We start from the raw sequence: 17,062 nt of genomic DNA, 5'->3' as shown, positions 1-17,062 counted from the left end.
TGAAACATGCTAAGAAACAGGAAATCCTGGTCCATACACAGGAATAAAAAGTACTTAATAGAAATTGTCTTTAAGGAAGCCAGACTTTAGATTTACTAGACAAAGATGTTAAATCAGATATGTCCAAAGTTAGGTATATATGCTCAAAAAGCTGAAGATAACAATAGCTAAAGAACTAAAGGAAAGTATGAGTATGATATGCATCAAATAGAGAATATCAACAGAGAGATTGAAATTATTAAAAAAATGACCAAAAGAAATTCTGAATTTTAAAGTACAGTAACTGACATGAAAAAAAAAATTTCTAGAGAGATTCAACAACACATTCAATCTGGCAAAAGATTGTCCTAATTGTTCTAATTTCAAGGCATTATGGTCTGAGAATATGCAGAGGATGATCCCAATATTTTGGTATTGGTTCAGACCCGATTTGAGACCCAGTATGTGGTCTATTCTGGAGAAAGTTCCATGTGCACTTGAGAAGAATGTGTATTCAGTTGAGTTTGGATGTAAAGTTCTGTAGATATCTGTGAAATCCATCTGGTCCAGTGTATCATTTAAAGCTCTCGTTTGTTTGAAGATGTTGTGTTTAGGAGACCTGTCGATTGTAGAAAGCACTATGTTCAAGTCACCAAGTATAAGTGTATTATTATCTAAGTATGCCTTAACTTTGGTTATTAATTGATTGATATATTTGGCAGCTCCCACATTCGGGGCATATATATTGAGGATTGTTAAGTCCTCTTGTTGGATAGATCCTTTAAGTATGATATAGTGTCCCTCTTCATCTCTCACTACAGTCTTCGGGGTAAATTTTAGTTTATCTGATATAAGGATGGCTACCCCTGCTTTCTTTTGAGGACCATTTGAATGGTAAATGGTTCTCCAACCTTGTATTTTCAGGCTGTAGGTGTCCTTCTGTCTAAAATGAGTCTCTTGTAGACAGCAAATAGATGGGTCCTGCTTTTTTATCCAGTCTGACACCCTGTGCCTTTTGATGGGGTCATTAAGCCCATTCACGTTCAGAGTTACTATTGAAAGATATGAGTTTAATGTCATCCTGATATCTATTCAGTCCTTGTTTTTGTGATTGTTCCACTGGACTTCTTCTTAAAGGGGAATTTTAAGAGTCCCCGTTAAAATTTCTTGCAGAGCTGGTTTGCAGGTCACATATTTTTTCAGTTCCTGCCTGTCTTGGAAGCTCTTTATCTCTCCTTCCATTCTGAATGAGAGCCTTGCTGGATAAAGTATTCTTGGTTGCATGTTTTTCTCATTTAGGACCCTGAATATATCCTGCCAGCCCTTCCTGGCCTGCCAGGTCTCTGTGGAGAGGTCTGCTGTTACCCTAATACTCCTCCCCATAAAAGTCAGGGATTTCTTGTCTCTTGCTGCTTTAAGGATCTTCTCTTTATCTTTGGAATTTGCAAGCTTAACTCTTAAATGTTGAGGTGTTGAACGGTTTTTATTGATTTTAGGTGGGGGATCTCTCTATTTCCTGGATCTAAATGCATGTTTCCCTTCCCAGATTAGGAAAATTTTCAGCTATGATTTATTCAAACACATATTCTGGCCCTGTGTCCCTTTCAGCACCCTCAGGAACCCCAATTAAACGTAGGTTTTTCTTCCTCAGGCTGTCATTTATTTCCATTAATCTATCCTCATGGTCTTTTAATTGTTTGTCCCTTTTTTCCTCAGTTTCCCTCTTTGCCATCAACTTGTCTTCTATGTCACTCACTCGTTCTTCCAACTGGTTAACCCTCGTCGTTAGGACTTCTAGTTTGGATTGCATCTCATTCAATTGATTTTTAATTTTTGCCTGATTAGATCTAAATTCTGCAGTTATGAAGTCTCTTGAGTCCTTTATTCTTTTTTCTAGAACCACCAGTAGCTTTATAGTAGTGCTTCTGATTTGGCTTTCTTACATTGAATTGCAATCCAAATTTTGTAATTTGTGGGAGAGAGGACTGTTTCTGATTCTTTCTTTTGAGGTGAGGTTTTCCTTCTTGTCATTTTGCTCATTGCAGAGTGGTCAAAAACAATTTGTATTGGGAAAAGGAAAAAAAGAGAGGAGAGAAAGAAGGAAATAAAAGAGAAAAGAAAAAAGATAAAAGGAAGACAAAAAGGAAAAAAGGGAAGAAGAAGAGAAAGAAAAAAGGTGGGGGAAGCAAACAGAAATCCAAATGAAAAAAAAAAAAAAAAACTGCAGGGGAGTATCTTCTGATTCTGTATACTTTGAGTCCCTAGACTTCCCCTGGAAATTGTCCGTCTAGCTGGTCTTCTGGGGGTGGGGCCTGTTGTGCTGATTTTCAGGTGTTAGCACTTGGGGGAGCTGCTCTACCCCCTGCCTGGTACAGGGCTCAGTGGGGGTTGTTTACCCCGTGAGGCCCCAGGAGGAACAACCCCAGTGGCAGGGCCAGCTCTGGAGCTCTGGAGTCAGCTCCCGCATGAACTCCGGAGCTCTCCGTCTGCAGGGCCTGGATGCTCGGGGGTGGGGCCGCTGATCTGCTCAGCTCCGGGCAGGAGCGTCCTTGGTGTCCTGGGCCCTCCTGGCCTCTGCCTGTCCTGGGGGAGGCCAGATCCTGGGCTGTGTCCCTGGCGCCCTGTGCTCCGGGGCCTGCGCTGTTGGATTCACGCTCCCCACCACGCAGCCCCCTCCACGGAGCCGCCGCGGGAGCCCCTCCGAGCTGCTCCCAGGTCCAGTTGTGCGCGCTGCAGCCCTTTAGGGAGCTCGGCGCACTCTCCCCGGGGCGCAGGTGTCTGTTAGTGTCCCCGAGAGTCCGAGGACATCCCCGCCCTCCTGGGGTTCTGCTCTAACTCCCTACAAGCCCCTTTCCACCCGGGAAGATTGGTGCAGCTCCTGCTTCTCCGGGACGGGGCTTTCCCATCCTGGGGACACTCGCCCTGGCCTTAGCCAGGCTCCTCGCGGGGCCCCCTCCCCCGTGGATGCCTTTTGTTTCTTTTCTTTCTTCCCGGTCTTCCTACCTTGATAGAAGCTGAACTCTTCTCACTGTAGCATTCCATCTGTTCTCTCTTTATTTATTATTTTTTTTTAATTTTTATTTATTTATGATAGTCACAGAGAGAGAGAGAGAGAGGCAGAGACACAGGCAGAGGGAGAAGCAGGCTCCATGCACCGGGAGCCCGACGTGGGATTCGATCCCGGGTCTCCAGGATCGCGCCCTGGGCCAAAGGCAGGCGCCAAACCACTGCGCCACCCAGGGATCCCTGTTCTCTCTTTAAATCTCAGGCTGAATTTGTAAGGTTTCAGGATGATTTGAAGGTCATCTAGGTAATTTGGTGGGGACAGGTGACTTGGGGACCCTACCCTTCCGCCATCTTGCCCCGCCCTCTATATTATATTTTAAAACAGGCTTTTGCATTAGATTTTTCAGGGTGCTCACATTTCATACATGAGTAAACTTGGAGCCTCAGAGAAGTCATTTGACCGGCTCAGGTCTACATAGCCATCTTGAGGACTTAAACTAAACTTTTAATCCCAAAGTACACATACTTTTCATTAAAAGCAAGATTTAAGTCTTTGTTCTTCCTGAGGCACTGAAGATATATGTGACTACTAGGGTAAAACCTCCTACCTGCTATTAAAGTTTAATAGACTCCACAATCTCAAAAACTCTGCAAAAACTCTTTGGTACATTTCTAATTTTCAGTTGTTGAGCTTCACTTGGAAATGACTACATAAGAATGGTGGGCCTTGACTTTGACTCTGTTTAATTTAGCTTGTCACATTTAATCCAGAGTGAAATTGAATCCTCTATTAAAACATTTGATTTGTACAAACCCTAAGGCAATGTTGGCTTTACCTGAAAACATCCCTCTGTGCTCTCCCATATTGAATGAACACTTTGTTTCTAATGTGTGTGGACTCTAGAAGAAGCTTGAAGGGTAGAGTTGCTTGATCCTGGTGTGCCCTTGTTGTTGCTACTGTTGTTCTTTTAATAAGAAAACACTACACAAGGAAGACACTAAATATTTATTGTTATATACTGAAAAGAGGTAAGATTAGCATGTTTGCTTATGCATATGTAAGTTTATCTGAAGAGACATTTATTAGATCTTTATTCAGCAGCATACGAGGTGGACTGAGCATGAACTGTAATATTAGAAAACATAGAGTTAATGCTTAATATCATGAAGGTGATTAAATCTTTTCCTAATCTTTTTTCCTTACATTTCTTTAATGCAACTTAAGGAATCAATTTTCCTAACAGCTTTGTTGAGAGAAAATGAAAATACCATAAAATTCACCAATTTTAAGTGTATAGGTAGATGAGTTTTAGTACATTTACAGAGCTGTACAACCATCAATACAATCCAGTTTTAATATTTCTAACATCCCCCCCAGTTTCCTCAGTCTACTGTCTCCCTCCAGCCTCACACAACCACAGTTTCACTTCATGTTCTAATAGTTTTGCCTTTCCTCACCAGCTTTAATGGGGTGATATTTGACATATCTGATACCTTAAAGGTGTATGATGTGATCCTTTAATACACATATATTGTGAAGTAATTACCACGGTAAATTTAGTGAACAACTTTATAGCACTCAGTGCTCACATTATTACCATCCCCTCCTTAGTAAGAACATTAGAATTTGTTCTTTTTTTTGCAATTTTCAAGTATTAATACAATATTATTAACTATGGTCATCATACTGCCTATACATCCCTAAAATATATTCATCTTATAACTGGAAATTTGTGTCCTTTGACCACCAACACTTATTCTCTCCACTTTCCATGATCTGACAGTTACTAATCTACTTTCTCTTTCTGTAGGACTTCTTATTTAATATTCCACATAACAAATGATACTGCATAGTGTTTGTCTTTCTCTGTCTGATTTATTTCACTTCACATAATGTTCTCAAGGTTTACCTAAGTTAATGTAAAGGGCATCATTTCCTTCTTTTTATGGCTTTATAGTATTCTAGTGTGTGTGTGTGTTTCCTTTAATCCATTTCATTTATCCATCAGTGGACACTTAGATTGTATCTATGTCTTAACCATTGTAAATAATGCTGCAGTGAACATAAGGGTGCAGATATTTTGTCAAAATCATGATTTCATTTCCTTAAGATATACTCAGAACTGGGATTGTTCAATCATATGGTACTAATAAAACCATACAATATTTTCTGTTTGGCTTCTTTCAATTCGTGCTACAGCATTGAGATTCTTTTATGTTGTAGTGTGTAGTTTGTTCTTTTTTGTTTCTAGGTCACATCTCTCTCTCAACTTTAAACAACTCTAACATGTTCTCCTAGAGATAAATCTGGGTTTATAATTTCTCATTACACAATGATTTGAGGTCCTTACTTTCCTCAGAGCTCTGAAGTTGTATATATCAAACAATGATGTAGCTAAAATATACCATGCAAGATACAATATGTTTTATAGTACAAAATGCTCTTAAGTATATTGGTGCCATCTTTATCCTAGGGAATTATTCATATTCCACACTTCTGAAGCTATAATAGATAACTTATTTTGGGAACTATATGTTCCTGATAAAACTAACTTCAGGTGTTTAAATTCATAAAAAAAAATTTTGTGGAAAAATAACCTTGAAATTTCCTGGTTTTCAAGGCCTCTTCTGCATTTCTAAGTTCTCTTCTCATTGTATTGCTTTCCCACTACTGAACTCTTTTGTGAAAATATGAGTAGAAGGTATTCCTGAATATGTGCTATCGTTTTACAAGTGTAAGTGCAATGAAAACACTTTCCAATGGGACAAAATTTTTTTCATCTTCTCTCAACTTTCCACATAAATTACTTAAAGAAGTTTAAATGTTGAAAATCCCAAACTATGATAGGAACAGTAGTCAAGTTGAGGGTAGTGGTGGTGGTATCATCATTGGGAGGATTTGGTGAGTTTTTAAGAAATTTCTGAGAAATGGTAAATAGTTGTAATGTAAGGGGAAGTGTTGTTTAAGGATATAAACTTGCAACCAGAAGAGAAAATAATTTCTGGGTAGCTAATGCACAGCTTAACAATTATAATAGACAAAACTATGTTATAAACTTGGAAGTTACTCACAGACTAGATCTTAAATATTCTCACCACACATAAAAAGAAAAGTGATAATTATGTGACCTGATAAAGGTGTTAGCTAGTGATATAGTGGTAATCATATTGCAATGTATAAATGTATCAAATTAACACATCACATGATGTGTTTTAGTTATAATCTCAATTTTTACTTTTAATTAAATTCAATTATCCAAAGAGTACACCATAAGCCTCAGATATAGTCTTAAATTTCTTGAATACATATAGCACTCAGTGCTCACCACATCATGTCGATAGCCCAATTACCATTTTCCTACACTATACACAAGAAAACTCAAAATGCTCCACATCACTTGCCATCAGGAAAATACAAATCAAACCACAATGAGATACCACCTCACACCGGTGAGAATGGGGAAAATTAACAAGACAGGAAACAACAAATGTTAGAGAGGATGTGGAGAAAGGGGAACACTTTTGCATGGTTGCTGGGAATGTGAACTGTTGCAGCCACTCTGGAAAACTGTGTGGAGATTCTCCAAAGAGTTAAAAATAGAGCTACCCTATGACTCAGCAATTGCACTGCTGGGGATTTACCCCAAAGATACAGATGCAGTGAAAGACCGAGACACCTGCACCCCAAAGTTCATAGCAGTAATGTCCACAATAGCCAAACTGTGGAAGGAGTCTTGGTGTCCATGACAGATGAATGGATAAAGAAGATGTGGTCTATACATACAATAGAGTATTAGTCAGCCATTAGAAATGATGAATACCCAGCATTTGCTTTGACGTGAATGGAACTGGAGGGTATTATGCTGAGTGAAGTTAAGTCAATCGGAGAAGGACAAACATTATATGGTTTCACATGGGTAATATAAAAAATACTGAAAGGGATTATAAGGGAAAGGAGAGAAAATGAGTGAGAAATATCAGACGGTGACAGAACATGAGAGACTCCTAACTCTGGGAAATGAACAAGGGGTAGTGGAAGAGGAGGTGGGCAGGGGGACAGGGTGACTGGGTGACAGACACTAAGGGGGCCATTTGACGGAATGAGCATTGGGTGTTATACTATATATTGGCAAATCGAACTCCAATAAAAAATATAAAAAAAGAACTAAATGTGAGACAGGAATCCATCAAAATCTTGGAGAAGAACACAGGCAGCAACCTCTTCAACCTCGGCCACAGCAACTCCTTGCTAAACATGTCTCCAAAGACAAGGGAAACAAAAGCAAAAATGAACTATTGGGACTTCATCAAGATAAAAAGCTTCTGCACAGCAAACAAAACAGACTTTTTTTTTTTTCCTTTAGAATGGGCATGTGTTAATGAACCATGTAAAACAGAGGAAGGCATATCTCAGAAGGTGTACTGGGCAGGCTTGGTGGAGGCTGCCTAAAGGCATGAAAGGAAGAAGTAGGGTAGAAAATGGAGAGTGTGGAGGGGGCTCCAGGTGTACATCAAAAGATGAATGGATAAAGAAGATGTGGTGTATGTATGAAATGGAATATTACTCAGCCATTAGAAATGAAAAATACCCACCATTTGCTTCAATGTGGATGGAACTGGAGGGTATTATGCTGAGTGAAATAAGTCAATCGGAGAAGGACAAACATTATATGGTTTCATTCATTTGGGGAATATAAAAAATAGTGAAAGGGAATAAAGGGGAAGGAGAAAAATGAGTGGGAAATATAAGAAAGGGAGACAGAACATGAGAGACTCCTAACTCTGGGAAACGAACTAGGGGTGGTGGAAGGAGAGGTGGGCAGGGGCTGGGGGGTGACTCGGTGACAGGCACTGAGGGGGGCACTTGATGGGATGAGCACTGGGTGTTATTCTATATGTTGGCAAATTGAACTCCAATAAAACATAAATTTATAAATAAACAAAATTTTAAAAATAATTCATCCAAAAAAAAAGCACGATGAAATACCACTTCACACCAGTGAGAATGGGGAAAATAAACAAGACAGGAAACAACAAATGTTGGAGAGGATGTGGAGACAGGGGAACCCTCCTGCACTGTTGGTGGGAATGTGAACTGGTGCAGCCACTCTGGAAAACTTTGTGGAGGTTCCTCTGGGGATTTACCACAAAGATGCAGATGCTGTGAAATGCCAGGACACCCGCACCCTGATATTTATGGCAGCAATGTCCACAATAGCCAAACTGTGGAAGGAGCCTCAGTGTCCATCGAAAGGTGAATGGATAAAGAAGATGTGGTCTATGTATACAATGGAATATTACTCAGTCCTTAGAAACGACAAATACCCACCATTTGCTTCAACGTGAATAGACCTGCAGGGTATTATGGTGAGTGAAATATGTCAATCAGAAATGGATAAACATTATATCATCTCATTTTTGGGGGGAATATAAAAATTAGTGAAAGGGAATAAAGGGGAAGGAAAAATGAGTGAAAATATAGTGAGGGGGAGAAAACATGAATGAAACCTATCTCTGGGAAATGAACAAGGGGCAGCAAAGGGGAGGTTTGTGAGGGGTTGGGGTGACTGAGTGTTGAGCACTGAGGGTGGCACTTGGTGGGATGAGTACTGTCTGTTATGCTATATGTTGGCAAATTGCACTCCAATAAAATTTTTTTTAATTAAAAAAAGAAAGAAAGAAAATGGAGAGTAGCCCAAGATCTGCTTTCAGAATGTTTACTTCTATAATCTCTTCCTCACCTTCTCTCTATATTTGATTTGCACAATTACCAGCACTCTTGAGTTTCCCTTGGGTAAAAAACACAAAATAGTGAAACTGCAGAACAATAATGGCAACAAAACTGGACTACTCTTTGGTTAAAAAATTGTTCAAGGAGCTTTGGGGAGTTTAAACATCCAGAAAAATACCTCAAAATTCTGATGCATTTGAAATGAGGAACAAGAAACCTACCATCCTCCTTCTATATAACACTCTAAAGCTCACATCTTGACTTCTATGGAGCTGCATCTGAGCCTTCCATATTACTAGTAATTAATCAACTTACTCCCTTGTATTTGAATGCAAGTAGCAAACCAAGAGTCAAAAGATTTGTGAAGGAATTAACTTACTAAAAAAATACAAAAAACAAAGAGCAAACAAACAACTGATATAATGGGACACAGAAATAGTTTAATAAGCACCATAATTGGGGATCCCTGTGTGGCTCAGTGGTTTGGCATCTGCCTTTGGCCCGAGGCATGATCCTGGGGTCCTGGGATCAAGTCCCACATCAGGCTTCCTGCATGGAGCCTGCTTCTCCCTCTGCCTGTGTCTCTACCACCCCCACCCCCTATGTCTCTCATGGATAGGTGAATAAAATCTTTAAAATAAAATAAAATACAAGGTGTCATCTCTTTATGGAAAAGGTCCTCTCTCTCTCTCTCTCTCTCTGTGTGTGTGTGTGTGTGTGTGTGTATGTGTCTCTCATGAATAAATAAATAAACTCTTTTAAAAAAATAAGCACCACATCACACCAGTGAGAATGGGGAAAATTAACAAGGCAGGAAACCACAAATGTTGGAGAGGATGCGGAGAAAAGGGAACCCTCTTACACTGTTGGTGGGAATGTCAACTGGTGCAGCCACTCTGGAAAACTGTGTGGAGGTTCCTCAAAGAGTTAAAAATAGATCTGTCCTACGACCCAGCAATTGCACTGCTGGGGATTTACCACAAAGATGCAGATGCAATGAAACGCTGGGACACCTGCACCCCGATGTTTCTAGCAGCAATGTCCACAATAGCCAAACTGTGGAAGGAGCCTCGGTCCATCGAAAGATGAATGGATAAAGAAGATGTGGTTTATGTATACAATGGAATATTACTCAGCCATTAGAAATGACAAATACCCACCATTTGCTTCAACGTGGATGGAACTGGAGGGTGTTATGCTGAGTGAAATAAGTCAATCGGAGAAGGACAAACATTGGTCTCATTCATTTGGGGAATATAAATAATAGTGAAGGGGAATAGAAGGGAAGGGAGAAGAAATGGGTAGGAAATATCAGAAAGGGAGACAGAACATGAAGACTCCTAACTCTGGGAAACGAACTAGGGGTGGTGGAAGGGGAGGAGGGCGGGGGATGGCGGTGAATGAGTGACGGGCACTGAGGGGGGATCTTGATGGGATGAGCACTGGGTGTTATTCTGTATGTTGGCTAATTGAACACCAATAAAAATAAATTTATTATTAAAAATAAATAAATTAATTAATTAATTAATTAATTGAATAAATAAATAAGCACCATAATTCAGTAGAATAGGCACTGAGGGGGGCACTTGATGGGATGAGCACTGGGTGTTATTCTGTATGTTGGCAAATTGAACACCAATAAAAAGTAAATTTATTATTAAAATATATATATATTTTTCAAAGAGACTCAAGAAAATATTTCACACAATCATAACATCATGTTATGAAAAGAAAGGTTATCAGTTAGAAATATTAGAAATCTAATTGCTGAAGTAAAAATTCAATAGAAGAATTAGAGGGAAAAGTTTAGGTAGTATGTTAGAACTTAGATAAAAATACAGAAATGAGAATAAGAATAATATAATAGAATTAAATAATCAATGCATAAGTTATGACTTTCAACTAATAAGAGTTCAGAAAAAAAAGACAATGAAGGTAAGTAAATTACCAAAGACATAAAATAAGAACACTTTTCAGAGCTAAAAATTTAATTTCCCAGAGCTATCTGGCAGGGTAAATGCAACAAAGACTCACACTTCACCATGTCATGGAAAATTTTTGCATATCCAAAAAAATAAAGAAATGATTAAAAGTAATTACAGAGAGCAAACATGGTTACCAATAGCAGAACAATAATTAGACTGAATTCTGAGAATGTTCAAAAGAAGCACTTGATACTAAAATGTCAAAGTTATAAAATACTTAATATGTTTTGCTGTGGTGTTCTAGATACAGAGAATATATTAATCAAGAGAGGATAAAATAAATTAGGACTGGGGCTTCTGAGTGGTGCAGTCAGTTAAGTAAGTATCCTACTCTTGGTTTTGGCTCAGGTCCTAATCTCAGGGTCCTGAGATCAAACTCTTTGTCACGTTCTTTGCTCACCATGGAATCTGCTTAAGACTGTCTCTACCCCTCCCCGGTATGATCTTTCTCTCTCTCAATAAATAAATCTTAAAAAAAACCTAGGACTAAAAAAATTCGCCTCCCATATATCCTGAAATAAAGTGGCTTATGGATGTATCCTCCAAAATGAGAGGAATAAAAAGCAACACAAAGTAAGGCTAAATAATGGCCCTCCTAAAGATGTACATATTCTAATCTGTGTGACTAATTCTAACAGCTGTGACTGTTACTTAATATGGCAAATATAGATCTTTATATATGATTAAATTAAGGATCTGATGATGGGGACATTATCCTGGATTATCTGTATGGATCCAATCTAAACACTTTCTCATTCATGTGGGGAATATAAATAATAGTGAAAGGGAATATAAGGGAAGGGAGAAGAAATGTGTGGGAAATATCAGAAAGGGAGACAGAACGTAAAGACTGCTAACTCGGAAATGAACTAGGGGTGGTAGAAGGGGAGGAGGGCGGGGGGTGGGAGTGAATGGGTGATGGGCACTGGGGGTTATTCTGTATGTTAGTAAATTGAACACCAATAAAAAATAAAAAATAAAAAATAAAGAAAATGTAATCTCTTATCATAAAAAAATAAAAATAAAAAAAACACAAAGAACTAATAAAATAAAGAGATGATAGATAGGTAGATATACAGGTGATAGGTAGATAATAGATATGCATATAAATAGACGTGATAGATGATAGATAAATGAAAGATAGATATATGATAGATATGTACATAGATAGACATGATAGATGACTAGATAGATAGATAGATAGATAGATAGATAGATAGATAGATAATAGATGGTATGTACATACACACATACATAGACAGGTAGAAAGATACATGAATGAATAGGATATATTGAAAATGTGAGCCCCAGCCTTGATCTTATCACTTGAACATGTCTTTCCAGATGTTTTTTGTTATCTCAAATTCAACATGTATAAAACTAATTTTTCAAAATTATTTGTCAATTATTTTCTCCATTTGAGTTTCAGTAGCTAATTGGCTAGAAGTACTTACTATTCTTTTCTTTTCCCATCTCCAGTGATTTATCTCCTATCAATTATATTTTTTAATCTCTTTCCTTTCATTTTGTATTTTGACATTATCACAGTATTTAACTGTGCTATTGCCAATAGTGATAAACAAGAGATTAGAGATAACGAGAGACAGAGATGAGAGAAAGAGAGATGCTCATGAGTGATAACTAGCACTCCTTCATTGCCTCAAGCCATCACATTTTAAAATATATTTTATACAAATAAATGTTATCTTTCTTTTTTTAGATTTTATTTATTTATTTATTTATGATAGACACAGATAGAGAGGCAGAGATACAGGCAGAGGGAGAAGCAGGCTCCATGCAGGAAGCCGGATATGGGACTCAATCCCAGGACTCCAGGATCACACCCTGAGCCAAAGGCAGATGCTCAACCACTGAGCCACCCATGCATCCCAAATGTTATGTTTCCAAAACATAGATTTAATTGTCACTTTCCTGCCTCCAAGTGAACATGCTACTTCAAAATTGTCCTTTTTACGTTTCTTCTGACACTACCAGTCAAGTCTTCTGTGTGCAAACAAAGATCTAAATTTACTTATACTAGGGAATTTCGATGAAGATTTTGGATAGCTTATGGAATTCATGTTGTCTCCAGTAAAACTTAGAAAAAGGTCATAAACCAAAGGAAGCATAGTGGCTAGAACTACAGTCAAAATCATGCCACAGAAAAGCCAGCTGCTGTGGGATGCTGGGCTCTTTCCTCTTATATAATGGGCTCTGCAGCTGCTGTCCCTTTGAATTCCCTGGCATCCCCATTGCTTTGCATGACTTGTTTCGGATCCAAAATATTGGACAGAAACATCTGTTGGTTGGATTATGATTCAGGCACAAGCAGCAGTTGCCATGAGTAGCAGGGAGGCTATATATGGACATTTTGCTGCTTTTAGTGATACCTATTGAAAATAAACAGCAAGAATTTGTGTCACATAAATAATTCCCAGATGTTTTTAAGTTAAAAAAAATTACAAGTGTCCAAATATTCCACCCATTGGGCTGTTCAACACCCACACATACCTTTCTTCTTCTAGAAATATCCCACCAAAATTAAAATTTCCTTCGGAAAATGGAAAATATGCACTTATCATCTCTGCAAAGACCAAGTACATCCATCAACCAATTTGCATATGTGATAGCTATTCCTATACTAGTCTCATCAGAAACTTCTTGTAATAACTCTCATACAACATACGCAGAAATAACAGCAGCAGTAGATTTTTAATTTTCTCAATTATTAAGAAGGTTTTATCAGACTAAGCATCTTGCCCAGAAAACTGGTATTTTGTTATTGTTACTTTTAATCTAAAACAAACAATAACAATCACCAACAGTTCAAAGATACTTGAGGGCAACAAAGTCATCCAGAACATGAGCATCCATTATCTTGAATGAAAACATATTGAAGGAAGTTAGATATTCTTTTCCATGATTTCTCCTTGGGGCATTTGTTGATTTTTAGTGTTGAGGCTGTCTCAGGGTTACCCAGTCAATCAGATCTTGATGGGCCAAGATCCCAAAGAAAACGAACTATAAATAAGGAAGTCCTGTATCCTGTGTGGCTTTTTCTCTCTTGTCAATTCCTTAAGCTATGGAAGAGTAAGAAGCTGAAAAAATGAATTAATGAGCAGATATTAAGGAGGTAACTGTCTAAGCAGAGCTTAGCTAAGCAGAACTCATGGAGCTGTGAAGAAAAAAGTCAGTCGGAGAAGGACAAACATTATATGTTCTCATTCATTTGGGGAATATAAATAATAGTGAAAGGGAATATAAGGGAAGGGAGAAGAAATGTGTGGGAAATATCAGAAAGGGAGACAGAACGTAAAGACTGCTAACTCTGGGAAACGAACTAGGGGTGGTAGAAGGGGAGAAGGGCGGGGGGTGGGAGTGAATGGGTGACGGGCACTGGTTATTCTGTATGTTAGTAAATTGAACACCAATAAAAAATAAATAAAAAAAGAAAAAAAGAAAAAAATCTGAGTTCAGTGTTCACCAAGGATGTAGGATATTTAGTAAACATCCTACAACTGGGTTGAAGCCCCTAAAATGCTATTATTTCGTAGAAACAAAGACAATCCAAAAATGGGCCAGCCCTCAAACAGATTGAAACTCAGACTTAAAACTACTTACTCTTGGCCATGTCTCTGTCTTCCTCTGTGAGATTTCTGTTCATGTCTTTTGCCCATTTCATGATTGGATTGTTTGTTTCTTTGGTGTTGAGTTTAAGAAGTTCTTTATAGATCTTGGAAACTAGCCCTTTATCTGATACGTCATTTGCAAATATCTTCTCCCATTCTGTAGGTTGTCTTTGAGTTTTGTTGACTGTATCCTTTGCTGTGCAAAAGCTTCTTATCTTGATGAAGTCCCAATAGTTCATTTTGGCTTTTGTTTCTCTTGCCTTCATGGATGTATCTTGCAAGAAGTTGCTGTGGCCAAGTTCAAAAAGGGTGTTGCCTGTGTTCTCCTCTAGGATTTTGATGGAATCTTGTCTCATGTTAAGATCTTTCATCCTTTTTGAGTTTATCTTTGTGTATGGTGTAAGAGAATGGTCTAGTTTCATTCTTCTGCATGTGAATGTCCAATTTTCCCAGCACCATTTATTGAAGAGACTGTCTTTCTTCCAGTGGATAGTCTTTCCTCCTTTGTCGAATATTAGTTGACCATAAAGTTGGGGGTCCACTTCTGGATTCTCTATTCTGTTCCATTGATCTATGTGTCTGTTTTTATGTGTTTTCCCACACTGTCTTGATGACCATAGCTTTGTAGTACAACCTGAAATCTGGCATTGTGATGCCCCAGCTCTGGCTTTCCTTTTTAATATTCCCCTGGCTATTCGGGGTCTTTTCTGATTCCACACAAATCTTCAGATGATTTGTTCCAACCCTCTGCAGAAAGTCCATGGTATTTTGATAGGGATTGCATTAAATGTGTAAATTGCCCTGGGTAGCATTGACATTTTCACAATATTAATTCTTCCAATCCATGAGCATGGAATATTTTTCCACCTCTTTGTGTCTTCCTCAATTTCTTTCAGAAGTGTTCTGTAGTTTTTGGGGTATATATCCTTTACCTCTTTGGTTAGGTTTATTCCTAGGTATCTTATGCTTTTTGGTGCAATTGTAAATGGGATTGACTCCTTAATTTCTCTTTTGAAGAAGATATTCTCAAATGATCATATTCTGCATGATTTCATTTATTCAAGAAACTGTCAAAAGTCTAGTGATGTAAAACAGATCAGTGGTCAATAGTGGTTAGGAAGATGTGACTATAAAAAGATACCATAAAATTGTTTGGGAAGGTGATGGACATTTTCTTTACGCTGAGTTGTGGGGGTTACACAATCTATACGTTTGTTAAAATCCATAGTCTTGATAAAATCATTTATCAAAAAGAACATTCAGATTTACTGTATAATAACTTCACAAAGAATTTTAAAAGGTAGCATTAACATATTTAACAACTATGATTTCGTAGTTAAATTGAGATTTTAAAATAAAATGTTGAGGGGTGCATAGGTAGCTCAGTTGGTTAAGCATCTGCCTTTGGCTCCGGTCATGATCCCAGGGTCCTGGAATTGAGCCTGCTTCTCTCTCTCCTTCTGCCCTTACCCACACTCCCACTCATGCTTTCTCTCTCGCAGTCTCTCAAATTAAATAAATAAATAAATAAAAATAAATAAATAAATAAATAAATAAATAAATAAAATATACGTGGATATACATAAGCCTTTTAACCTAGACAATTTTACATTAGCTGTCTAGACATTTTTTTAGACTTTATCTCTTAGAGTAGTTTCACATTTTCAAAAAAACTTAAGAGGAAGTACAGAGTTTTCACATATAGCCCCTTCTCCACATGCATATCTTCCATTATCAATTAGCATCATCATCATTCACCAGGATGGTACTTTTATTTCTTTCTTTTTTTAACCAAGAATGAACTGATATTGACACATCCTAATAACCAAGAGTCCATATTGTACCTTAGGACTCACTCTTGATGTAAATTATATTCTATAGGATTTGGACAAAGGTATAATGATATGTAATCCTCATTAGACTATCATATGAATATTTTCACTTTCCTAAAAAGTCCTCTGTACTATGCCTATTCATCTCTCTCCACACTCTCCTGGAAACCGCTGATTTTTCAATATGTCCACTTTTTGCTTTTTGCAGAATTCAAGATAGTTAGAATCATGCAGTATATAGCCTTTTCAGTTGGCTTCTTCCACTTAGTAATATGGATTTAAGGTATTTGTATGGATTGGGAGATCATTTTATTTTGAGCACTGAATGATATTTCATTGTCTGGAGATGTCACAGAGTATTTATCCATTCACCTACTGAAGGACATCTTCATTACTTCTAAGTTTTGCTTTGTTTTGTTTTGTTTTTTTACTTCTAAGTTTTGAATAAAGCTTCTATAAACATGAATGTGCAGGTATCGGTATGAACATAAATTTCCAACACCATTGAGTAAATCCAAGGAGTATAAATACTGGAGTCTATAAGAGTATATTTACTTTTGTAAGAAACTGCAAATCTGTCTTTCAAAGTGGCTATACCACTTTGTGGAGTTACTGTTGTTTCACAACCTTGCAAGCATTTGGTGTTGTCAGTGTTCTGGATTTAATAGGTGTATAATGATATCACATTGTGGTTTCAGTTTGCATCTCCCTAATGACAAACGATGTGAAGCATCTTTTCATGTGTTTGTTTGTCATCTAAATATCTTCTTTGGTGAGTGTCTGTTAAGGTCTTTGCATCATTTTTTAATTGGGGTTTTTGTGTTCTTATTGTTAATTTTTAAGTGTTCTTTGTATATTTTAGATAGCAGTTCTTTATCAGATGTGCCTTTTTCAAATATT

This window comes from Canis lupus, chromosome 2 (genome assembly GCF_048164855.1).
Source record: "Canis lupus baileyi chromosome 2, mCanLup2.hap1, whole genome shotgun sequence".
In the NCBI taxonomy this organism is placed as follows: Eukaryota; Metazoa; Chordata; class Mammalia; order Carnivora; family Canidae; genus Canis; species Canis lupus.
Note: the sequence above shows the minus strand (reverse complement) of the source record.